Genomic DNA, 26,739 nt, shown 5'->3' on the forward strand with positions numbered 1-26,739 from the left:
TGTCAGAAACCTTAAAGTTAAGAAAGACGCCTTAGAAATAATACTGAACGCAGTGGTTTGAGTGTGCCCTCTGTTGGCCGTCTAGGGCTATAACATGCAAGTCAATTCCACAAAAATCACAAATCTCATCGAGTTGAAGAATAATTCGAGTTTGCTTCCAAAACCAGGCTTTCATTCTCCATCCATTCATCCATCCATCCATTTTCAACCGCTTACTCCTTTTCAGGGTCGCGGGAGAACCTGGAGCCTATCCCAGGAAGCATCGGGCACAAGGCGGGGTGGCTTTCATTCTGATGACGCAATGCTTTTAGGATACAAATGCAATCCCACCCTGCATTTATGTTAGGATTTGTTTAAAGTACTCTTTATTCAAAATGGTGCCCATTAACAACAGACCAAATATGAGGCTAAAGCTGTTGATCAGTTTTATAGAGAGAATTATCGAGGCTCACTCATCTGAGTGCGTAATATTTTTAGCTGGATCCAGAGGACAGGGGGTGGTGGTGGTGGTCTGATGCTCCGAGATTGTACACGTTCAACCAACAGGAGCGCTAAATATAACCAGGGTCAACATATTGGAACACATGCATAAATATACACACATGCTTGCACCTCAGATGACCGAGAAAGCAGACAAAAGAGCTAATTCGTTGTTGTTCTTCCAGCTGCTAACTGAGCCTTAGTGTTCTTGGGACTTCTTGGATAATTCTCAAGGGGTAAGTCACTCCAGCGTCTGTGGACACGTGGATGGATGTGGATGTGTGTATTTGATGTGACACTTTGTACCTAGGAAGGTTTGAAGGATCACAACAACTTTACTGCTAGCATTATACAGATGAATCTAAGTAGGTTTCTGCTTGTGCGATTTAATGTGTTTGCAGAACCCTGACAAAAAGATACCAAGGCAGATCATCATGCAGGAAAATCCCAACTGAAAACCAAGACCCTGATTGGATACAGCATTGATGGGCCTAATAGATTTGATTGGCCAGGGCCTTTCCAGCCCTGATCCACTGGTTCGAGAGGCCTACTTGATGGTCTACGATTATATTAACTATGTAACAGTCAAACCAGGCACACCGCTAGGCCCGGCACCCTCTTAAGCCTCAGCAGCATTGCGTCACGCAGGAGACGAGCTCCTCCAGCGCTTCCCGATCTTCTTCCGCCACTGGCCACGCGTCTTCCGGGACGCGACAGAGGACACAGCATGTTCTACATGTTCAGCACTTCTCTCAGATGAGGCACAGGGACCTGGCCTGGAGCACCGTCATCTCTGTGTTTGTACTTGCTGGTCAAATGGCACTGCACTGCCAGCAGAATGGCATGGATAGAGTTCTGCCCCAGCTCCAGCAGTCTGCAGGCAACTATGTTGAGTGAATCATCTGTCCTGCGATCAGAGACCAGAGAGGATGGGTAAGTTGGCAGCAGGGCAAGGAGTAATAAGAGATAGTGGGAACTGCAGTTTTCAGGCATTAACAAACATCCTACTGTAGATGTCCAGATTATTTTATATGGAGCAAAATAACGGGGTATAACCATAGTTCTGCAGGGGCAAGAGTGCTGTCTTGTGCCCTAGTAGTCAACTTTAGGTCATAAAGTAATACTGCAGTGTTTTTCAAACTACTCGCTATCTACCACATCTGTAGAATAAGAGTGATTGCCACAGACAAGAATTTTAACACTTTACTGCATCGAGAAATTAACAGGTTCCCTCACGGACTAGTGGCTAGAGCTCTCATCGCCGCGGTCCGGGTTTGATTCTGGGTCAGGGAACCAACCCCAGCCACTGAGGGTTGCACGAGCCGTTGCTCTCTCAGTGCCGATCCCAAGCCTGGAAAATGGATTTTTGCATCCGGCATAAAATTTGTCCTAGAATCAGTGATCTTCTGTGGTGACCCTCAAACAGCAGCTTTGTGTCTGTAGTAACCACACATACACTATACATGTTACAGCTACATATCAGTCTGAGAACAGATGAATAATATGTGCAGGATATCAGACCATGCAACAGTTAATAAGTCTGTACGTGTGCTTCTCCAAGTCAGGTTTTGTGGCTCGCTTTGGGGAGAAGCAGACTTTGGAAGATAAAGAAGGTGTGCTGCTGGAGTTGGCTAACACTGAGCATGGGGATCCTCTTGTACTTCCTGTGGAAAAGAAGAATCATTTAGTCTACACTGCCCTCATGTGGCAAACCTCTTTCATATGCCAGGACGTCTCAGAAAAATGTTTAGAGTAGTGCAAAATGCACATTACTCTACAGAGTGCCAAAATATTAGGCTGGCATAAAATGATCTACTTATCATTCTGATTTACTGTTATAAATTACAATGTTGTACAAAGTTATAATCTCCAATGTTGCCTTGACAACCGTTGCCACCAGCAACGTAATTCAAAACACTGTTGTCTTGACTGGTTGCCCGAGTAGCATACAAATGAAGATGATCCTTCCAGACCTTTCAACCTAATTCATTTACAAGTTTTATCACATCACACATTTTTCACTTACCATGTGCTGTATAGCAATAGCTTTTTTTTCCCCTCCTCTTGCCATTTTTACTGTTGATATGTTTTAAGAAGTCAGTAGAGTGTTTCTATGGTGTTGTAAAGAAATCTTTCCTTACACTGGTATTTGGTATCACTGGAATAGAGGATTAGCATGAAAACCTGACCTTTGGTGTAACTTTAAATGTGTATTATTAGGACTTTAAGGGAAAGGCTTTGCATTGAGTGGCATGTAGATTGTGGGGAGGAGTATCGTGTGCTGTATTTAATGACTGACAAAGCAAGGAAAAGGAAATGAATGACAACCTGCCACTTCCCTGTCAACTAATTGGATTCTTACAGATTTTATTTGGCAGGAAAGCCATTTTCATGTCAGTTTCTAAACAAATACACAGAAAAAAAGAATATATGAGAACGATATTTCAACAGCTGATTAAGATTTACCTCAGGTAAATGAGCTCAGTCCTAGCCAGTTCCTGAAAATATCTATTTACACCGAGGCATTAATATTTATTATTATTTATATCTATTTATTTATTCTAAAACTGCACTGATGTCACCAACATTAAGTGATTTAAGTAACATGAATGCATATAACAATTGGGAAGGTTGCCTGAAGAGTATAAAATAAATAAAGTTGGGACTCTAAAGTGAGGCGACCCAATATGGTCTCTACTCTTACCTATTGTCCCATTAGTTAAGTGCACGGGTTTATAGTTTGTGTTTTAAATAAAACAATTCAGTCATAACTTCCCCTGTTTAGCAGCTCCTAACCACCTGCACCAAGATGTCTGAGGAATGTCGTCTTCTTCTGCATCTTAAAGAGGTCATAAGATTATGCCCGAGGATCTTCATGGTATGCTAACCTGTCCAAGAGAAATCCTATACATGTTAAAAGATTTAGACAAGGAACTCAATCCTATTAAATCTTATACAGCAGTGTAGAGGAAATATAGAGTTTAAATCATTGTTTCCCTGTTTAGGTGCAAGCAAGTCAAAGAAACATTTAAACACGTTAACAAAACAATTTTAATAACATTAACGAAAGAATAACAAACGAAAGAATTTTAATAACGTTAAATATCATTAATACTGCTGGTACTCGGACACAAGGTCGTTCATATTGCTCTCTCTATTTCGGTGAACTCCATCTCGTCCATACTGTCGCCGGTGTACCAGTGCAGGAAAGCTCGACGCCTGAACATGGCGGTAAACTGCTCGGAGATTTGCTTGAATACCTCCTGGAGGGCGTTTGAAACATGTTTTTTTTTTATTTATTTGGTGGATTAATTAGTTCATTAGTACTGAATTTAGACACAGTTTGCTATGATTTATTACTAAAAATATTCGAATGTATTCTACAATCAGTTAAACGGTGGTCGTGTCAGTCTCCACAAAACTACAATAAATACAAACTTGTCCCAATATGTGCAGATCTATCAAGCACGTGCTCCACACCTGACTGCCTCATACCGAGCGCGTGCTCCACAACTGCCTGCCTCGTGCAGTGACGGTTAGCGCTTTTTCTTGTTAACAAAAACATTGTTTTTAAATAAAGAAGTGTCGATTAAATAGCATTTCTTTTACATAAAGAAAAGTTAAGCTCGTTTTGGGAATACATTACGAAGATTTAATACAAATTCTGTAACCCTTATGTGGACGTTCTTCATGACGGGGAGAAAAAAAACATTAGACTGGGCGTTTACGACCAAAGGGGGATTTAAAATAATAATAAAAAAACGTAATTCATATAATTTCCGCACTCAAAGCACTTTTAATACTTTTTTGAACACACATTTTATTCGAGTATTGTAATTTAGAGTAGGACGCTACGGGTAATTATCTGACTAAAACTGTCTGGCATTTGCTCGGTACTTACTGCAAACTATTTAACTAGCATTTGTTTAAAAACAAGAAGACAATTGTAGACATAAGTGTTAAACTGAATGCTATTTGTCTTTGACATCCTTACCGTGACTGTACACTCCTGACGAACAGCTCAATTGAACCGTCCGCCTCGCGCTGTCCTCTTCTCCGACATGTATCAATCCGCGCCACGTTTATCACCTTTATTTTAACATCCCAATTAGATTAATTATTTATAGATTCTGTTTTATTCTTCTTTGATTTGGTCGTTATTCCATATTATAGGGACTGATATTTAAAAATCAAAAGTCAAATATTTTTTTTTCAACATAAGACAAGGTACTATTTTCAGTGAAAGAATACAAGTTCAATTTGGGTAGTGAGATGAACATCGGCACTACTTTCTCCTCGTTCACCTCAATTACAAGATGGCGGACGAGTTTCAATTCAAAATGGCGTCTGTCCACCAGATGGCGCTCAAACACAGACCAATACAGTACAAACTTACAGATCTTGTGGGTAGAAAGACGTTTAAAAGCTGATAGTTTCCTGAACAAGTACAACAGTCCTCCTTTTTTTTTTTTTTTTTTTTTTGGGGGGGGGGTTAAAACAGGTTGAAGATATTAATAAACTGTATGCATGTTTAAACTTTACTTCCTCTTCGAATGTATTCCACAATCAGTTAAACATTTGTTATTGTAAATATTTTGGGAAAAAAATGTTCATTATTATAACGCTGACGTTAAGGAAGCAGTGATCCTGTTGGGGGAAAAGGAGAAAAATAAACGGGCTGTTATGGGAATTGTCTTAATGACTTCCAGTACATGGTACTTTTCATCACATTCTTGAAGTTTGATGATGAGCTCCTATTATAATGTCTGTTTGGAGTTTCCCATGTTTTCCCCAGCAGTTATGGAGGAACTCTGCTAATACTCTAATACTTTTTCTAATAATTTCCCATGATAAATGAATTATTTATACGATGCATTAACTACTAAGGGACAGAAAAGCATTTAAAAAAAACAAAAAAAACAATACATACCACCATAATGACTGAGGAACATTAAATCTCGTGAAGCGTTACCATTAAAAACCATAATAAATCCCAACCAGAGGGATAAAATTAAATAGCACCAGAACCAAACTTCTAGCCTTCTTTCATGGGTATATGATAAACATTTTAATAAAATTTATTACGCTATTAGGGACAACGTATTACATTAACATAAAATCCAGAAGAAACCTAAAAACCCCCTTTGGTTTTTTTTTTTAAAGAAACCACTGGAAATATTTAATGCTTTTTTTCAGCAGGGGTCTGATGAATTCCAGACACTGTTTTAGCAACATCGTTGTTCTTTAGATGTAATGTTCAAATCCATCCCACGAGTCAAATTAAAGTTTGATGTAAGATCCTCTTGTGCAAATTAAACAATACAATATATTTTTATCTCCATCAGAAGATGCAGTAGGCCTAATCAAAGGCCAGATAGATGTCATCTAGTCCTGATACCCTGGTGCACCACTGACTTATAGGGATAAACTCATTTAAAACTGGCTGGCAGAACACAACCACAGTTCGGTCCTGATGAGGCCGAATCTCCGGCATGATATGCACCAGAACACAATCACTTCCAGCCCAATAGCATTAGATATGGTTGGCTTCATTTTGCATGTGGGACATTTTTGGCTCAGATTTTGAAAACTGTGAAAATGTTTAATGCGGCTACTGGAGTTGGAGCACTATTCGGCCCACAACACACACAGCTATAACTGGCTGCTATATTTAGCCTAGAATCATCAGAAACAAAACAAAACACATTTGCTTTTACTTATAAATGCAGCTACACAGCAAACTAGAGCATTAAACACGCAATAGGTAATATTTTTTTTTACTGTTATTAAAAAAGTAATGTCGTTAATATTAGTGTACCACATGCCTGAGAACAAAATGTTTGAAAAGCAGAGGCCCAGGATGAACTCCTTAATGGTGTTGTGATGTCTCGTGTCACTCTGGTTATAGACTAGTCCTTTCACTGCACCCACGTCCCGGCCTTCAGAAAGGAAAACAACAGGGCTAGCAGATATAAAAAAGACCAAAAATATCACAATGAGACAAGAATAACAGTGTAAAGCTTGTGTAAAGTGTCTTTCCAAACTGAAAAAATGAGAAAAAACAAAAACAGATACACAATAAATAAGACTAAAGTTGTTATCAGGGATCTAATTCCATCCATCCATCCATTTTCCATACCGTTATCCTTTACAGGGAGCCTGGAGCCTATCCCAGACTAATCAGGACAGACATTTGAGACTTCTCTTGTCTCAGTTTTGTGGGGGGAAATAAATACTGCCCCCTCAACCCCTGATGTGCAAAACCGCTTCCTTTCATCGACCATCATTTGTTTTTGATGTAAACACGATCAGTGAGAGGTGAGTTGGTTGGATGCACAGAAATAGACTTTGACATGAATTATGAATGAACACTTGTCATTTCTCATTTCTGTCGCCTGCTCAAAGAGCAGTCAGCGTGCATCAGGAGAGAATTCTCTCATGTCTGGAAATGAGCTGCTGCATTTGTTGTTTGCTCTGGAGCTCAGATTTAAGGCAAAGCCCTAATGAGCTCAGGAAGAGTTAGTCCCTGGTCAAAGGCAAACACATTTCACCTTTTATGATTTCTCTGCCGCTCATAAATTTCTCCTGTCATGCTGTTTATTGCTTCTTAGTCAGTTTTTTTTGTTTGTTTTTGTTTGTTTTTTTTTTAAAGTTGTGTGCTTGCAAAACATAATGAAATGTCTTCTTTTCCATGTAATACAAGCCTTCCCTTTGTGTTTCCAGTTACAAAAACATGTTGCTTATAAAATGTAAATGTCTATTATTGCACCTTTTGTTGTTTTTTTACTCACTGCTAGGCCTTTTTGATGCACCATGCCATGTCTTTTGCACTTTGTTCCACTGCTCTGTGTTTTAAGGCAGAATTCGCATGGTTTAAACTTATCCTAAAAGAGTCATTAATAGCAGGGGGGGGGGGGGGGGGGGGCAACATTAGATGTCTTTTCTACAGACTGCTGCTGAGTAAGATCAGAGAAAATATACTAAAACTGGCTTTTTTTTATTTCAAGCAAGCTGGTTTAATAATTCTTCTGCTTCTCTTTCTGGCCTGATGAAAGGAGTAACCACAGCCTAGTCGTTTCTGAAATCTCAACATCAAGCTGTTTCAAAAATGGTGGGTTTTGCAGGGGCACTCCATAGCCTGATCGCTCCCGTTCTTGTTTCCCACACACTTTGATGAAACATTAATGATTCAAATGTTAAAGATTCTGCTGCAAAGTCACCCCCCCCCCCCCCCCCCAACCCCCAGGCCCCGACCACCCCAACATCCCAGTTCCCCCCATCATTTATCCACAGCCAGGGAAGGCTTTCAGAGCCAGCTCATGGCACCTCGAATGGCATTTGAGGGCAGACTTCAGGCTAGCTTTCATATCTGAGATCTGAGAGTGATTAGAGGCTTCGTCCTGAGGGAGAAATCTTCCATCCGTCAATGTTTACCTGCTCGTGATCAAGCCATGTTTAGCTTTGATGGAGATTCATACGGTGTCCCTCGTTTTATTTAATGCTGAAGTAGCGGCGCATGTTTGGTAATTTCAGACATCTTGAACACGATTAAATTATAAACACATAATGTACATTACATTAACTAACTTTATACTTATTTTGTTGCAGTATTACGTGTCATGTACACTTACTGTACCTTCGACTGTATGAACACCTGTACACCTGCTTTTCTGCTCACCACGGTTGTTAAGAGTGGTTATTTGTGTCTGGCCATTCTTCTCACACCATTGTTGCGTGAGAGATACTACAACAATTAAACATCATGATTCAATGTGTAGTAATAAATGTATAATATTAAATATTTGACAAAATGAATGTTTGACTGCAGTAACAGAAGAAGAAGAAAAAAATGAAGAATTTGAGAATTATATTAAAATGTTAATAAAACATCAGATTAGACCTATAATCTGCTGTGTTAGCCCACTCAGTATAGGCCCATACAAAAGCCTATGCTTATCATGTATTTCATATATAAGCGTCACTGATAACTGGTACTTTAAAAGGTTATGGAGATGTAGAGAAACAGAGATGAAAATTGGCATGCACGTCCATCTCAGGCTAATTTAGCTCTTCATTCATTTTCATCTCCACCGTCACATTTTACTTTCACCGTGCTTTATAATTTCCCTTTGCAAGGCTTTATGGGTCACACTAAAATAAATAAATAAATAAATAAAAGAGAGAGAGAGAGAGAGAGAGAGAGAACAGAAGCGGGCAAAGTTTCCCTGATAAACCAAACGCTCTGCGCTTTAATCTGCAAAAATACAAAATGACGGCATTATCTTCACGCTAACCAGCTCTGACTAACATGAATGGACTTCTTTGAACTCATAAGTGGAAACAAATGTCCTTTGAGATAAAGATCCTTCTAGAAACCCGCAATTGCAACAGACAGGCTGAATATGTTCAGCTAATTCAGCATGCAGTTGGTCTACTGGCGAAGAAAGAATTAGCAAAATGAAACATCTGGCCACGTTTTTATCCTTCAGTCCAGGCCCAAAGCAATCCCCTCGCTTCCCATTAACCGTCTGAAGATATTTGAGACATGACGAACTGTACTTACCAAGAGTGCAATTCAATTAATTGAACATGAAGGACAGCTTTGAAGTCTGCAGAATGAGTGGAGCGAATGGGGCTCACTTTTGTCCCTGTTCTGCTTCTGGCTTTGAAACACATGTTCTTCAGGGAGTAGTTAACATGGTTTCCAGAGATACACACCAAGTCACCAATGTACCATGACCTAGGTCATGGTCTAATGACTTCGGTTTAGAAGCTTTCACATCTTTTATTACGTGAATCCAAGGAGCTGACAGATATCCTTAGCGTTAGCCCTGCTGTTTGCAAAGCAAGCTGTCCAGACGTGGGTGAAACTGAATGCTTATGACAACTTGGTAATCGTACCATGTTTGCCGTGTCACTTTATTAGCTGCTCTCATCCGGTGAGAGAACACAGAATGGGACAGATGCAGGATGCTAACTTTGGCGCTAATTACTGTAGCACGCGTGTCTGCATATCAAAGACAACACAGTGACTTCTTATTCCGCATGTACATGGATCGCATTTGTGGATACATGTGCATACAGGTTCAGTGTTAATCCTGACAGTGAAATAAAAATGTCTTTAAAATTCATACACAGTAACTACAACGGGACAAAAATATCCATCCGGTGACCAAATCAGAAACCAGATTTTTATTTTTACCAATTTTTCTTTTTTTTTGGCAGCTGATTGTTGATGATAAAATATGATTAGATACTGTAAATATGAATGATGCATTAAAAATGCACTAAAAACCTTTGTAAATTTTACACACCATAAAACAATTAAAAGTTCTAGTTGCATTTCTACTGGGAACACACAGTTCATGCCGACTTTTGAGAAAACCTGACATTCATATGGTGTTACCTAGCACCCCATCAATCTCGATTTTAAGAAATACTTTAATAGCAATTTTTTAAAGGCGTTCGTTTTATTATTTTTTAATAAGTATTCTCTTGTGTGTAGAGTCTGTTCTGTTAAATATTTACATCATCACATTTTACTCAGAGTAAAAAAAAAAAAAAGAAACCAGACAAACAAAAACAATATTTACCCTTTTCCTAATGAAAAAGTTCAAGACCTCGTTTTCAAGATTTTCCCGGCTTTTTCTGGAATTTTTGAATTCTGAAATAAAGGTTAACTCTATTACTATACACTATACACTGCATGCTATAACTGTACTCCATTAACTGTATTATATTTGTGTCTTTAGTTTTACTCTGACCTCTGAATATCCCATTTGTTTTGTTTCTTCTTTTTAACTTTAATATTTTATATTGCATTTCCATATTTGCTGCGCAAACAACCCCTAATGAATGAAAACGGACTTTTCTGACTATGACTAAACAAAAAAAGGTCAAATTAACAGGATACTTTGCTTACACACACAAATTAAATGTGACCTTCAAAGATTCCCTTAGTGCAGGCTTGAATTCCTGAGGCCTTTGGCACAATCAGCTTCCCCTACACATGATAACACACAATCGGGAGCCAGTCGGTGCAGCGCCCTTGACCTGCTTCACATCTATCAGAACTGCTGAAGGGAGGTAATACGGGCAGGCAGACATGAAGATAAAACCTCAGGCTGGTTCTGGGATACAGTGCTGAGTTTCCTTCCAGTGCTGATCTGTTTGCGATGCCCTTTATATTTATTATGATTCGAACGATCGGGGATGGAGATCAGACTTGATCTTGGGTTTCTATGGCAGTATGGGTGCTGTACATCAAAGCAAAACAAATCTAGATTAAAAAGCAGGAGCAAAATGTAGTCAATATTTGGTGGTTTGTTCTAGCACACACGATTGTGAGTGAAATTATTTAATTTCCCAAAGTTGTCCTGAAATGCATTACAGATAAAAAAAAAAATCTCAATCCATCCAACCATCCATCCATCTTCTATACCCCTTATCCTTCTTCAGGGTCACGGGGAACCTGGAGCCTATCCCAGGGAGCATCGGGCGCAAGGCGGGGTACACCCTGGACAGGTGCCAATCCATCACAGGGCGCAATCACATACACACTCACACACCCATTCTGTGAATCAGTCAGTTGGACACACAGTCAGTCAGTCAATCACTTGGTCAATCAGACAATCTCTCAGTCAGTCAACCAGACTCTCAGTGAAGACAGTCAGTCAGTCAGTGTGACAGTTAGTTGTGCACTTCCCTGTTGTCACCATTTAATTCCTGCCCCTGTCACACAAAAGCTTCCTCTTCCAAGGAACCGGGGCAGAAAAAGACAACGAGTGTTTTACTGAAAGAACCAGATGCCGAGCTGAGAGTTCCACTTGCCCTTTGGCTCAGAGTAGCCATGCACACACAGATGCCTGCATGTGCAAACATTAGCTCAGTTACTTTTCCTTCATCAAGATGAGGTAGGGAATATATATATGTGTGTGTGTGTGTGTGTGTGTGTGTGATTATGACTGGAGCAAAGCCCTATGAATACCCTCTCTCCCCTCTCTTGTCCCCCCTATGCTGAGCGGGGAAGCTATGTGATCTTTTTTCAAAGTCAACAAAAGCATGGGGACACAGCTGGGCGGCCAAGGGAACAGAGAGTCAGAACGAAGCAGTGGTGTCCTGCTGGGGGCGCTGGGATGCAACGATACAGCTGTGTCACACCAATCATCTGCCTGCACTTCTCCATATAAGATTCAGATACTGGAGAAAACCATGCGGTTCAGTTCAAACAGTGCAACCCCAATTGTACTGCATAAAAAAAAGTACATAATATCATCAAAAGATTCAGAGAATCTGGAGAAATCTTTGCGTGCAAGGGACAAGGGTGAAAATCAATACTGCATTCCTGTGATCTTCGCCCCCTCGGCCGGCACCGCATTAAAAACAGGCCTGATTCTGTAATGGAAATCACTGCATGGGCTAAGAAACACCTCTACAACTCATTATCTGTGAACACAGTTTGCCGTGTCATCCACAAACGCTGGTTAAAGCGTTATCATGCAAAGACAAAGCCATATGTGAACATGATCCAGAAACGCCGCCGTCTTCTCTGGGCCAAAGCTCATTTAAAATGGACCGAGGCAAAGTGGAAAACTGTTCTGTGGTCAGACGCCGCATCCTTTAATCTAAAGAGGACTAAAGAGGAGAGGGACCATCTGGCTTTTTTCAGCGCTCAATTCAAAAGCCTACATCTCTGATGGTAAGGGGTGCATTAGTGCCGATGGAATGGGCAGCTTGCACATCTGGAAAGGCACCATCAATGCTAAAAGGTATACACAGGTTTTAGAGCAACATCTGCTTCCATCCAGATTCCATCCCATCTTTACTTCTGAAAGACTTTGCCTCTCTAAGATACCCATTTTATACCCAATCATCTTACTGACCTGTTGCCAATTAAAAGAACTTGTTTCCCAAGACCCAACTTTTTTGAGACGTGTTCCGGCCATGAAATTCAAAATTGCCTTATTTTTTTCTTTCTTAAAACGGTACATTTCCTCAGTTTAAACATTTGATATGTTTTCTATATCCTATTTTGAATAACATATGGGTTTATAAGATTTGCAAATCATTGCCTTCTGTCTTTGTTTACATTTATTTATATTTTACACAGCGTCCCAACTTTTTTGGAATTGCGGTTGTACATTAGATACAAAAAAAAAAACACATAATTGACTTATGGTTTGAGGGTGATTTTAGTTTTATTTTTACACATTTACCCCAAATATAGTTGATCATCCAAAACATGTTTGGTGTCTGATGTCTGCTCCTGTATTTTTTCTTCAGCAGCTATGATGCTAGTTTAGCTAACGACTAATGGAATTCGATCTCTCTCAGAATCTTCAAATCTTCTCACATTCAGTTGTTCAGCTTTCATTCAGACTAGCTGATGTAGTGATGTCACACACAAAAAAATGAGATTATGAAATCTAAAAACATTGTTTACAAACCAAGTACAGTGTGTATTTCTGAAATTTATTTTTGGGTGATATAGATTTTACTTACTTGTGTATCTACGTATATTAGCCTTCTTTTCAGTTTTCTGGCAGCCATTTAGAATTTTCATGACCAAGAGTTTACCTCTTGTGCTCACACACACACACACACACACACACACACACACACACACACACACACACAGATGATTAACTTGCTACCCAGAGTGTTGACAGGAACTCTTTAAAGGGCACCAAAGTTACACTCTCCCCCTCCATGTCTCCTTTCTTAGCCTGGTACAGAACAATAGTGTAGGGAGTGGCAGGCGATCTTATAAGAAGAAAGAGAAAGGGGTAGAAGGAGAAAATGACAGAGGGAAAGAGAGCGACAATCAGTGAGAGAGACAGAGAGAGAGAGAGAGAGCGAGAGAGGGGGGGGGGGGGGACACCATGCTGAAGTGAGCATCAAAGGCATTGGATCTCAGCATGCTCCTCTAGTGGTGTGTGAACTCCCACCCAAAGACACCCAGTTTCCCTTCTACACACACACACACACACACACACACACACACACACACACACACACACTGACACATACACTCAGCACCCAACTCCACACCTCCAAACCAATCGTCAGCAGTAATTAAAACCATCTCCCCCACTGCTCTGAAATCTCATTAATCCCATACTCTCCTCCGCTTCCTCTCTTCTGTCCACTCACTCGTTCGTCCTCCAGATGAACTTCATCGCTCCGTCACGCCTTGGGGCGGAGGCCCAAATCCAAAGCACAACATCCTCACGCTAATCATGATGTTTAGTGCTGAAATGAGAACTGGGAAACAATTCTTCTGAAGTGGTCCTAAAGAACACCCTTCCTGTTGATTGGAGGATTTCTGTGACACGTAACGATACGATCTAGCTATATGAAGCGAGAAAGGCATTTTGAGTTGCTGAAATTCTACACAGCATGTACTTAATTAATGAGACGCATGAGACGGCAACACAACCTGGATGGAACATCAGATCATCGCACATTCACACACTCAATCACAGCTAGGTGCAGTTTAACATCATCTATCCATCCACCTGCATGGTATTGGGGAGGTGGACTGAAACTAGAGGACCAGGAGGGAACCTTCATGGACATGATGAGAACATGTGAAACTCCACACAGAAAGTAACCCAAATTCAGGATCGAACCAAAAACCCTGGGGCTGTACAACAGCAAGACTACCCACTGCATAACCCTGCCATGCTGGTAAAGTACCATTATTATTATTCAGTAGATGCAGTTATACAGTCCTGAATATAGGAGGTGCTGCAGCATCATCGGCGTCCCTACTTACAGTATCCATAGGGAGAGGAATTGAGTAGATTGACTGGTAATGGTGGGACACTCGGATAGGTATTTTTCAGTATTTCTATATTTTAAAAGTTTTACCATAGCCGAATATGAAACTTATTTCTTTTTAGCTACATTAGTTTCTTGGCTCCAGTGAAGAACATATTGCTTCCAGTTGACCTTATTTAGGTCCGTGTAGCTTTTATTTAGTTAAAAACAGTATTGATATGTTAAAACTTTCTAGTGTATAATAACCATGTAGCATATTTTAAGTAAAATATCGGGATAATACCATATATTATGATCAAAAAGATAGTAACATGAAAATTGCACACATATTGTGAATGTGGTTGTTTTATTAAACATCTTAAAGTTGCAGTCTGTAATGTTTATTTTATATGACTTTAATTTTCACATCATTTCAAAGATACCTTGGGAAAAAATGTGATTCACAATATTGCCATGTAACACAGTAGGTCTGACTAATTTCTTTGGGTTAATCTTTTCTTTACTTCTTCAGTAAATCTTCTGTTTACATTTTTCTGGCCCTGAAATGAGCTCAGCCCACACCCAGAACAGAGTTTGACATACATGAGTTTTAACGGGGTCTGCTCTCGGGAAAAGGAAATCTGTGTGTGTGTGTGTGTGGTTTTTTTTTTTTGGAATTGCAATTCGCCTCACAGGAAGCAGACTGCACCTTTAATGCAAATGTAAAGGAACTACTTCTTGCATGATTTAATGACAAAGGGTGAGAGAGAAGTGTGGAGGCACGTGGACCTTCAGAGACTTCAGAGGGTACTCGAGGCAGAACACTTCTTGGGGTTAAATATACAGTATACTGTAGAACCCTTGTCATCTACAAACAAAAACACACACACTTATGCACACACACACACACACACACATACACATGTTAACATTCTCACACTTCTGGTCATGCTCGGGTGATGTTCCAACATCAGGTCGGTGTGACGAGAAATAATGTCCTTCACCATGGCGACAATTGTGCCTTATCAGCATGATAATACTGAACACAGACAGACTGACTGACTGACTGACTGACTCTCTCTCTCTCTCTCTCTCTCTCTCTCTCTCTCTCTCTCTCTCATTCTCTCTCTCTCTGTCCCTCCATGTCTCTTGCTGCTTCCCTAACAGACATCCTGGGGTCACCAAGTTAAATAAGCACAATTCTGCTTTTAGTTACACAATATAATACTCTAAACCAGGCAGCTAATTAAATGCAACACTCTGCTAATCTTAGTCAGGTAACTAGAGGGTGTAGGTAACCTTTGTCTCATAGCTAGTCATTTTTGCTAGCAAGTTAGTTAACATTTGGCCAACTATTATACTGTGGGCTTAGAACCAGTAGCCAAATTTGCTACTAGATAAGCTATTAGCCAAACGAGCGAACACAGGACTAAATTATACAGTTATTTGAAGAAGAAAAAGAAGCTAGCAAACATAAGGCTAAGTATTATACTGTGTAATTTGAAACCCATAGCCTAATAACATTGTGCTATTATTTTAGCCAAGCTAGCAAACATAATCCTAAATGACATTGTAATTAAACCCAGTTATCAAGATTGGTAGCTAGTATTAGGCTAAACATTATATTGTGTGATTTAAACCAAAGTTTGCTAGCAAACTAGATAACACCAGGCTATTTTGTTAGCCAAACGAATAGGACTAAATGTCACAAAAATGTGTTGTTTAAACAAATTGCTAAGTTAGCAAGAAAGCTAGTTAGCATCAGGGAAGTTCCCACTTGTAAAGTCGAAATTGCAAAATGAGCCTTTGTGTTCAAATGAACCATTAGCGTTCTGATCTATTTTAGATATATAAGTGTAGGCCTGCATAATTTAACCAATGGTTAAAGGCGTAATCCTAATGATATCTAAGGCCCAGCTGGTGACATATTTTAAAATCGCATTTATTAACAAAATTCTTTTCCCTTCCATTTCATTCATTCATTTTCAGTAAGCACTTTAACCTGGACTATATGTCTGTCACGCTAGAAAAAGACTAGACTTCTGGGTGTTATATTTCATAGAGTGTTTACGTCCTTTTAACACAAACTAGATCTTTCTCTCCGTCTCTCTCCCTTGCTCTCTCTCTCTTTTTGTTGGAGTTGTAATAAAAAACAGGCACAAACTGGTTCAATGCCAAACATAAAGTAGCAAGCAGATAACTAACTGATGCTCTCTCTCTCTCTCTCTCTCTCTCTCTCTCTCGCTCTTTTTCCTTTGAGGAAGTCTTTGAAGTCAGCAGGGGACCCCGCTCTCTTGCACTGACGGTAACCAATGATACTTTAAGCGATTCTTTTTTATCCGACGCGCTTAATGAAAGATTAATGGGTTTGATATTTTCCTTGTTTATGTTTTATTTAAAAAGTAAGCCACGGTCCTTGGAACCCATTCGAGGGATTCTTGGCACCAGCGGTGATAATTTCACGAAACAGTGAAACACTTTGCCTTTTATTCGTTCTTGTATCCAGTATCTGCTGATTGGACTGCTTGTGTGTGTGTGTGTGTATGTGTGTGTGTGTGTGTGTGTGTGTCGCTTGTACATGACCTTGAACTCCATAAAGTCTTTCCATGTAGTGTCTCGTTTCAGAACGAAACCCCGCAGCACATATGAGTTATTCAACAGATTCAACTTCGTAATCCGATCGCTCGTAAGTACGATGCATTAAGCAGAACTGATAACCGTGGAGAACGCATTGTACGCCGTGACGTCCAAACACGACCACCAAACCCATAACAGGAAACAGGAACACAGGGCTGCAAGGTTCTGTTCCAGTACTGTTTTTAAACACACCCTTGATCACTGGCCCTGGGTATTTCCCATTGATTGAATGTCTCCAAATGAAGCTGTTTATTTACCTTATCAGCTCACGTGAAGGTAGATACGTGACTTTTTAAAGGCCTAAGAATGGAGTCAACATGACTGCAGATGGAAAGTTCCTATCCAACAGAAATCGTATACTATTCCATAAAGCAACCCTTTTATGAACCCTCGGACAGAGGGGTTTCCCTTTCACAAAAACGCCTACATAACTCTACTGTTGACCATCCGAGCATCTCTTTTTCGCAATAAAATGCTTTTAAAAGTATATATAACACTTGATCGATTTGCGCTGTCCAAACTGCTGAGTCATCTACCTACATTCAGTACTTTATTCTGAAAGCTACAATGTATACAATGTGCACTCGTTGAACATCCGATTCCAGCCCCCCTTTGCCGTTATGATAACCTCCACTCTTCTGGGAAGGGTTTCCACTAGATTTTAGAGCGTGGCTGTGGGGATTTGCATTCATTCAGCTGCAAGAGCATTACTGAGATCAGGTACTGATGTAGGGTGAGGAGGTCTGGGGTGCAGTCGGCGTTCCAGTTCATCCCAAAAGTGTTCAGTGGGGTTCTTCCACTCCATCCTTGGCAAACCATGGAGCTCGCTTTGTGCACAGAGGCATTGTCGTGCTGGGACAGGTTTGGGCTTGTTAGCGTTAGCATATAAAGACATTCTATACAGTTGTGTGCTTCTAACACACCGATATGGGATATCTGCGAGATATGGGAACACACAGATATGGCAACAGATATGGGTGTGATGGTCAGATGTACACAAACTTTTTGCAGTATAGCGTAGCTACTGAACACACTGTACCTATTAATAAATATAATAAACTGCCGATGAAATTGCTTTAACTGGATTAGTCGTATGAAATCCAGTTTAAAGAAATCTACTTCACTCTACACCGTCCTTCCCGTCTGCTGCACGTGTCCACTTTAAATACTGATATAATTAAATACAAGATTTCTTTTTTTTTAAATCATTTATAGTTCCATTTAATGCTGTGGAAAGTCCATAAAACAGTGGACACTGCTATCACTTACATAACAGCAGCAGTAAACAGTCTTCCCTCCATCCATCCATCCATTTTCTGTACCGCTTATTCTACATAGGGTCGTGATGAGCCTGGAGCCTATCCCAGGGAACTCGGGGCACAAGACGGGGGACACCCTGGACAGGGTGCCAATCCATTGCGGGGCATAATTGCTCCCTTAACAGTTAATGAATTTTTCTCTTTCTTGAAGTTAATAAGTCAAAAAAACAACAATACAGGAGGTCACATGACCGAGAAACTGCAAAGCATAAACGTCTCATGGAGGAAAACTTAAAGTTACCCCTGACACTGGAGACTCCTTCCATAAATGTGAACTAAACATTTCCTTATGTCGAACGTCCGCTGTACAAGTTTCTGTGAACGAGCAGAAATGATAACGTATTAGACCGAGCGCATTAATATAATGCCACACTACTGTCAGAGCTGCTGTTATAGAAAACTAATTAACACCTTCTGACCAATCAGATTTGAGAATTCAACAGTGTTGCGATTATAAAAAGTTGTCGGGGTCACTTACAACCAAGTATGCGCCACTGCAATATCAGCTCCAGTAGTGTGCACTCTGTCATCTTATCTAGGGCTGAAATATGTGTATCTGCGCTTTAAATCTCTGTATAAATGAATCGACAGAGAAACGAAAGACTGCTCCACTGCACCTCGTGGATCCTTGTTAATACTCTGTCAAATCTGACATGACAGAACAGCTGAATCTACAGCGCGAGACCGGTTTCCTGAAAACCCGAGAGCTTTGACAGTGCCTGTCAACAAACAGGACATGATTAAAAAAAAAGTAAATAAATAAGAGTTATATCTAGTGCAACGGACGGGTTCGGGATCATTATTTCATCTGTACAGATTGCAACTGATCTGTCACTTAAAACTGCCGTTCTCTAAACCTCTTTTCATGAGAAGAGTAATTAAACTGTCAGGGGTTATTCAGTTGAAAATTTTCAGTTGGAGGTTGTGTGTGTGTGTGTGTGTGTGTGTGTGTGTGTGTGTGTGTGTGTGTGTGTGTGTGTGTGTGTGTGTGTGTGTGTGTGTGTAGTGGGGGAATTAATCACTTGAAAAATGTGAAGGATGGAATCTGGTCACAGATGCCTCAGAAGCAGCTGTCACCTTTTCTTCTTAACTCTGGCCAACGCTGTCAGTGAACAAATGGAGGTGTGTGTGTGTGTGTGTGTGTGTGTGTGTGTGTGTGTGTGTGTGTGTTACATATAGTATGTTGGACTATAGTACTTGTGGTTATATATGCTTATGGCCCATTGATCTTCTGTACACCTGTGTGTGTGTGTGTGTGCGTGTGTGTGTGCGTGTGTGGTTTAGGGCCTGAGGGTGATGCCTCACTTTCACTCAGCCTCTTACTTTACCTTCTCTTTTATCCTCCACCTCTCTCTCTCTTTCTCTCTCTCTTTCTTTATGCATATCTCTCTCTCAGGTTCAGGCAGGGTGAAGCATGTTGGATCAACAGCTGGTGCTCCGTCTCTCCCACCTATTAAAGAGAGAGAGAGAGTTAGAGAGAGAGAGAGAGAGAGAGAGGAACACAAGGGACAGCGGAAAAAAGATATTAAAGAAAAGGCACTAATAAGATAAAACACTCTCCTCCCTTCTCTTTTGTTCCACATCATGCGTTGGCCCAAGAAAAGAGACACCGGATAGAACAGAGAGTTTCCAACAGTATTGAAAGCAAGTTAATGTGTGTGTGTGTGTGTGTGTGTGTGTGTGTGTGTGTGTGTGCTACAGTTGTCATCCATCCATCCATTTTCTGTACCACTTATCCTACACAGGGTCACGGGGATGTCTGGAGCCGATCCCAGGGGACTCGGGGTACAAGGAGGGGGACAGCCTGGACGGAGTGCCGACCCATCACGGGGCGCAATCACACACACACACACATACACACACAATGGACAATTTGCCGTATACACACGCTAGTGCATACATATGCTCTATATACTCGTATTTGCGTTAGACCGATCAACACACATACACATTAGATTGTTAAATCCATAACACTCACTATACAGTTTGCCGTTTTTGCGCAGGTATATAATACATCGCTCATTACAGTTAGCTTGCTAGATTATTTGCTAGAGGCGTCCATGTCTCTTTTTTCTTTTTTCCCCTCCACAATGACGGAAAATGACGCAGTTCCAAGTTTCGACGGCCCGCTTCCTAGGTCATTCGAATGCGGCAAAAGACACAACAGGGCAAACAAATCACGCTCTAAACAGAGAACAGGTGGAAACTATCGGGGAACACGCCAGTGACAGGACAGGAGATAAGAGTAGGATCAAAACAAAGGCACTTGTCAAAGTAAAACATAAGCACATGGATTTTTACATGACTGAGAAATGCTGATAGACTGATAAGAGAGAGACACACACACACACACGCACACGCACACACGCACACACACACGGCTGCTTCTTTGTGTATACTGTATATGAAGCACAGGTGTCAAATGAAGCCAGGGCTCAAAGGAATGCAAGTCATGGCTATTAAAGTGTGTTAATAACAGGGTAACTATAAGCGGTGTGAATGTAGCGTGTGTGTGTGTGTGTGTGTGTGTGTGTGTGTGTGTCGCCTACAATACTATGTGTGTGTGTAAGACTGCACTATTTCCAGTTTTTGGAAGGAAACACATCCTGCATCAAAAAGAGCTTCATTACACAAACCAAAACACAGTGAGATGTTTGTCGCTTCGGCAGCTTTGACCTTGTGCTTTTTGGCACACACACACACACACACACACACACACACACACACACACACACACACACACACACACACACACACACATATCCAAAGAAAGAGAGAACAAAATACATTAGGACAGATTTAATATAAGGACAATAATAAGTGTTCGAAAATGAATGCTGACTTTGAGTTGTGTATCATCAGACCTTTCACAGTTGAGTTGTGGTCAGTTTATTAGGTACACCTACTATATGGGTCACTTTATATTGTAGGTGTACAATGACTTACTGTAGCCCAGCTGCTGCCCTGCACAATATAGCAGTGAAACTGGACATGGCAGTGTTTGTGTGCGCGCGCGTGTGTGTGTGTGTGTGATATGAGTGTTTCAGATCCAGCAGTGTACCACAGTCGTACATGTCATCTTCTTAAAATAAAATAAAAAAGTGAAGCTGCAATACTTCTAATACTCTAATACTTCATTGTAATCCATCTTTACATCCATTGTGAGCATTTCAGTGCTCCTAAACACTTTCCTCTGCTCTGAGAGTTAACAAATATTGTCGCTTTGTTCACAGGCTTGTGCTCCTCAACCATATATGTATATTCAGGCTTATCTGAGACATGAGTGTTAGCTAACGTTAGCTCAGCATTCATTTGTCTCCGTTTATCATTTCAGGCTCCACACAAATGGCCTTTTCTTTTTGTCTTTTTCTTTTTTTAATACGGTAAACTGTGCCTTAAATTAACCAAACAAACTCGGAGCTCAAAACGGCCTCCGGTACAGTGAATGGGGCCTTCGTTTTGGCGGCATTACGGCATGCCGCGGCTCGTCTTCACTGTCATGTTAAAAGATCTTTTCTGCGCTGGAGATGATGCTTTGTTTTTGGAGAAAAAAGAGGAAGCAGGTGTTCTCTTTGTGAGCGGGACCGCTCGCCTTTTCAGAAAGAGAGTCGCCCCGTTTTCTTGCGGGCGATATTGTATCCGGATGAGTTCTCGTCAATTCTCGAATACATAAAGGAAGAAAATGGACGAGCATTCTGTTTGATTTTTCTTGTGCTTTCGCTTGAACAAAAAAATAAAATACAGGCGGTATTGACCTGGGAGAGACAGGAGGCAAACCGGAGGCTAATTACATATGAGCGAAACAATCAACTCATATTTGTCTCATATTTGGATTGAAGATGCAGTGAATATAAGCACACACACACACACATTTGCCACAAGGTGTTGGAGTGGAACATACAGTATTGAAGTTGTTCCATCCCATCTTTACTTCTGAGAGACTCCGCCTCTCTAAGATACACATTTTATACCCAATCATCTCACTGACCCGTTCCCAATTAACCTAATTAGTTGCAAAATGTTCCTCCAGCTGTTTCTTTTCAGGAACATTTACTTTTCCAGCTGTTTTTTTCCCCCGTCCCAACTTTTTTGACACGCGCTGCGGCCATCGAATTCAAAATGACCTTATTTTTTTTTTCTCCTTAAAACGGTCCATTTCCTCAGTTTAAACATTCGATACCTCTTCTATGTTCTGTCGTGAATAACGTACGCGTTTATGAGATCTGCGAATCGTTGCATTCTGTTTTTATTTACATTTTACACAGCGTCCCAACTTTTTTTTTTTTTTTTGGAATTGGGGTTGTACTAAATATCACTCCTATTTATAAAGGGTGCACTTTCTCTTGTTACCGAGAAAACTTACCCACTGTTACAAAGTGCTGACACTGGAGACTCCTTCCATAAATGGTAAATAAACAACAGATTAATGATTAGACTCAAACTATCAACAAGCCCACTCAGGTAAGAGGTAAAATTTGCATTTATTTATTTTTTTAAAAAGACGGTTTATACACAAATAGTTTGACTTTGGTTTCACATGAAGCAAAACCCACACCACTGCTTTAAGGGAGGTTTTTCAAGAACACCACAGAATGATGAAACTTCATCTGGGGGTCTAGAAAATAGTGTGAAAATGATCTTAGAATCTCTTGGAATTAAAGAGAATGAGACAAAGAGGAGAAGAAGAAGACGACGAAGACGAAGAAGAAGAAAAAATCAAATGTTTGACACCAAACACCATGTCTTGGCTGATCGAGAACATTTGGGGCAAATGGGAAATTGTGCTAATTTCATTTTTGGTATAACTGCGCCTTTAATCTTTTTGACCCCTCCCCCCACCTCTCTCTCTCTCTCTCTCTCTCTCTCTCTCTCTGATCTTGAATCGTTGTCAACCTCCTAGTGAGTCTGAATTCTCTAAACTGCAACAGGGAAATATGAAAATGAGAATACACACTCAAACAGATTTGCATGCATGCGGTCACACACGCACCTGCTAATGTTCACACAGTAGCGCTTGGTTCGTTTTTTTTTTTTAAAGCGTCGGCTCTGAAAAGGAAAGTATAGACAGACAGACAAATCAAGCTGTACTCTATTTTCCAGCTTTTACTTTCCATCAGTCAACATGCAGAGGTATAGGCCGTAGGCTCGTTCAATCTGTAAGACCGACTATAGCGTTAGCTGTTCTGAGGTAGCAAATAGACATCGCTCGTCACAGTCGGCCGGTTCAGTTTGTTGCTCGAAAGACGAGACGTCCACGTTTTTCCTAGCTCCGGCTTCTTTCTAACGAGTGACGTTAGCTGGTCGTGTGTTAGCTTCTGAAAGGGCGATTTCCTTCAGCTCAAGCTGGGGATAAACATCATTTCCCTCTTTGTTTCTCTCTCGTTCTCTCTCTGACTTTGTGGCTTTGCTAACCTCCCGGTGAGCGTGAATTCCCTAAACTGCAGTAGCGAGAAATGAACTACACACTCGAAGAGATTTGCAGGCACATGGTCAGATACTGAGCAAACTCGTAACACACAAACACATACTGTATCGAACACACACAGCTACTAACATTGATGACTACCCCCCCCCCCCCCCCCCCGCACAAATCCATTTATCGATTTGAGGAAAGATGCCATCCACCAATTAAAGAAAAAGGAAAAAAGAAAAATACTCCAGTTGTAAAACTATAGTACCATCCCCCTTTTACACCTTTCAATTTCATTTCAATTTTCACTTCCATCCATCAAGAGTCACCAATTTGTCACGGGTGTACTTCGGTACGTTCTTCCTGTTCTCTGTCTTGCTATCTGTCTCTCCTACTTTGTCTACCTCCATCTCTTTTTTTCACTCTAACTCTCTTTCTGTGTCTCTGCGTGAGCGTGAGGGGAAAACGTCTCCACGACACGCACTCTTTGAAGTCTCTATCAACATTACGTGACCTAGAACATTCCTTTGAGAGGCTGAATTGATGAAGAGTAGAGGTGGGGTTTTTTTTTTGGTAATGTGTATAAAAATGTGTGGCGTAGGGCATGATTCGGTGTGTTGTGTTGTGTGTGTGTGTGTGTGTGTGTGTGTGTGTAGCTGTAGCATCCCCACCACAGGGCGACAATAGCTTCCTCAGCTCTGGAATTCTTGATGGCATTTCATTATCTCAGCACTTTGCAGTGAGGATTAAAGAGAAGGCCAGATTAGTGTGTGTGTGTGTGTGTGTGTGTGTGTGTGTGTGTGTGTGTGTGTGTGTGTGTGTGATGTGAGGATTTGAGAACGGTACAGATTAGACCTATACAATCCCACAATCCTGCTCTGCTAAATCACCGTGGAAGACATTGCGCTTTCACGTGCACACACACACACACACACACACACACACACACACACACACACACACACACACACACACACACACATACACACACTTTTCTTAACAATTATGTAGTTACCACCAACATATTGCTATAAAAATGACGTAGAATAGCTGTGGTGTATATATGCAGTATATCAGCCCTATAATAGTATATTACTATACACTGAGTGTGTATGTTTAATAATTATTTATTAATATTGTAATCTTATTTTAGTAAAAAATCTGACTATAAGAACAAATTCGGCCTATATTCAAGATATGTTCACTTGCCAAGATCTCATTTTATTGCAGTGCACAAACCCCCCCCCACCAAATCACTAAGTACACCTGTAAAGGATGGAATTATCCCAGCACCCCATGTGGAACTAATCCCATCCTAACAGAGCTTTGGTCTCCTATGATTTAACCATTACAAAAGATCTCAGATCATTGTGGAAAGTTAACGTCTACGCTCAACGCTCAACGCTCGTAGACGAAATGCAGGACCACTTCCTGGTTTGCAAAGCAATTCAGGAAAAGATTTCAGTGAGGTCAGAACGAGAGAAGGTCGCGGATGGATGGATGGGGAGGTTCACCGCACAAATTCAAAGCTTTCATTTTTTCTGCCTTTGAAAATGAGTAGAAAATAACAGCTTCTACTTTAACAGGGTGTTAAGTGTCGCTTTGAGTCCCCCCGGGCACATCTTTTGGCCTGGAGCTTCAAATACGACTGGAAAAACCGACACACCTGCCGAAGTGCCAAAAGCTTGACTGAGGTAAATAGCAAAAACAAGAAAATAAGTCAGAGCTTTGGATTTGTCAGCTGTCTTTATGTATAAATATACCACAGCACAGCAAATCCCATTGGTCAGAACTGTTTCAGTTGTAAAGCGAACACTTCACATAATCCAAGGTTAATACCAGAGGGCTTCCAGTTTCTCCCAAGCTGCATTTATTTGTTTATTTTTTGGTTTATTAACCAAAAGAGAGAGTGAGAGAGAGAGAGAGAAAGCAACCAGTGCGAGAACGACTGTTTATAGCTGCTACAGCGTAAGTGATAACAGGAACTGACATTAATTGTAACTGTAAGCAGATAAAAAGCATGTGTCATTCATTAACAAATTAAAAACTAGAATCGTTGGCAAATTGCTGTTGGATAAACCATTTGAGATTAGTGTTACAGGTAAATAATCCATGATGCAGTGGAATCATGAAGTAAGGAATAAAAGAAAACCCCATTATGTTTTAATCCTTACTTAATAACACACCCTCACCAGTTTATTTGGAAATGAATGGGAAGATTTCACTTTGATGAAGTAACTTTTTTTTTAAACCTCATATACCAGGATTTGGACAAATCCTGTATAATATTAAAATTTGAATCCCATGTAATACAAGTGCGAACTGAAAGTACACATGCTCCCCATAGTTTGTATTGGCACACCTATAGATCAGGTTTGTGTTGTTTGTAGTGTTGTCTCGTCTGCTTCACCTTCTGATCGTCAATCATGAGACGACACACTATGATCTATTCCAGTCTTGCTGTCTGGAATATTCCTATAAACAAACAACCTGCGACACAAGGAGAACAAATATAAAATGGAAATAAATCTTGTTTTGTCTGAGCGTGTGTGTATTCGGGTTTGAACATTAGCTGTATGTTTACAAACGCCTCGTTCCTCGCGTTTACGTTCTCTCAAGAGCGCCTTGGCAAGGTGCAGACATCAAAGAGGACTTCACACGCTTTCACGCACTCGCGACGATCCGAGGATCAGGTGTATGTAAATCACTCTGACACGCCTTCATCTCACTGTCGCACCCTTCCCGGCAATCTTCTCTGTTCTTTCTATTCGAACCCTCTGTCAATATCCGTCTGTTTGTATTTTCTTGTTTCTATTCATGTTGTCTCTCTCAAAGAGTCCACCTGACCCAATCTTTCAACTCCTTTTGTTCTTTTTCTCTCTCAACAAACCTGTCACTTGTGTCAATCTAAATATGTGTGTGTGTGTGTGTGTGTGTAGAAAAAGTGGCCCTGCCCAAGGGTTGATAGGAGCGCTGCCATTATTCCAGATTCTTCCGTAATGACTCCACTGTGTCTCTCCTCTGATAATTGCAAGGGGATACTTTACTTTGACAAACACACACATACAGACACCCTGCAAACTCACACAAGTGACAAACAAGTGTGTGCACGCACGAGAGGAGTGTGTTTGT

General features: G+C 40.7%; 1 long non-coding RNA gene across 2 annotated transcripts; it reads right to left on the minus strand.

The window, feature by feature from the left end:
• Positions 1–434: 434 nt before the first annotated feature.
• Positions 435–4,852, minus strand: LOC108265102 (uncharacterized). 2 transcript variants are annotated; one of them, XR_001812613.3, is made up of 4 exons: positions 4,475–4,646; positions 3,280–3,368; positions 1,717–2,144; positions 435–1,387 (listed from the first exon to the last, which is right to left on the minus strand). It is a non-coding gene; the product is annotated as an uncharacterized LOC108265102 (long non-coding RNA). The 2 variants fall into 2 exon arrangements; XR_001812612.3 differs by having other exon boundaries at positions 435–2,144; positions 4,475–4,852.
• Between the last annotated feature and the right edge of the window lie 21,887 nt (positions 4,853–26,739).

This window comes from Ictalurus punctatus, chromosome 5, assembly GCF_001660625.3.
Source record: "Ictalurus punctatus breed USDA103 chromosome 5, Coco_2.0, whole genome shotgun sequence".
In the NCBI taxonomy this organism is placed as follows: domain Eukaryota; kingdom Metazoa; phylum Chordata; class Actinopteri; order Siluriformes; family Ictaluridae; genus Ictalurus; species Ictalurus punctatus.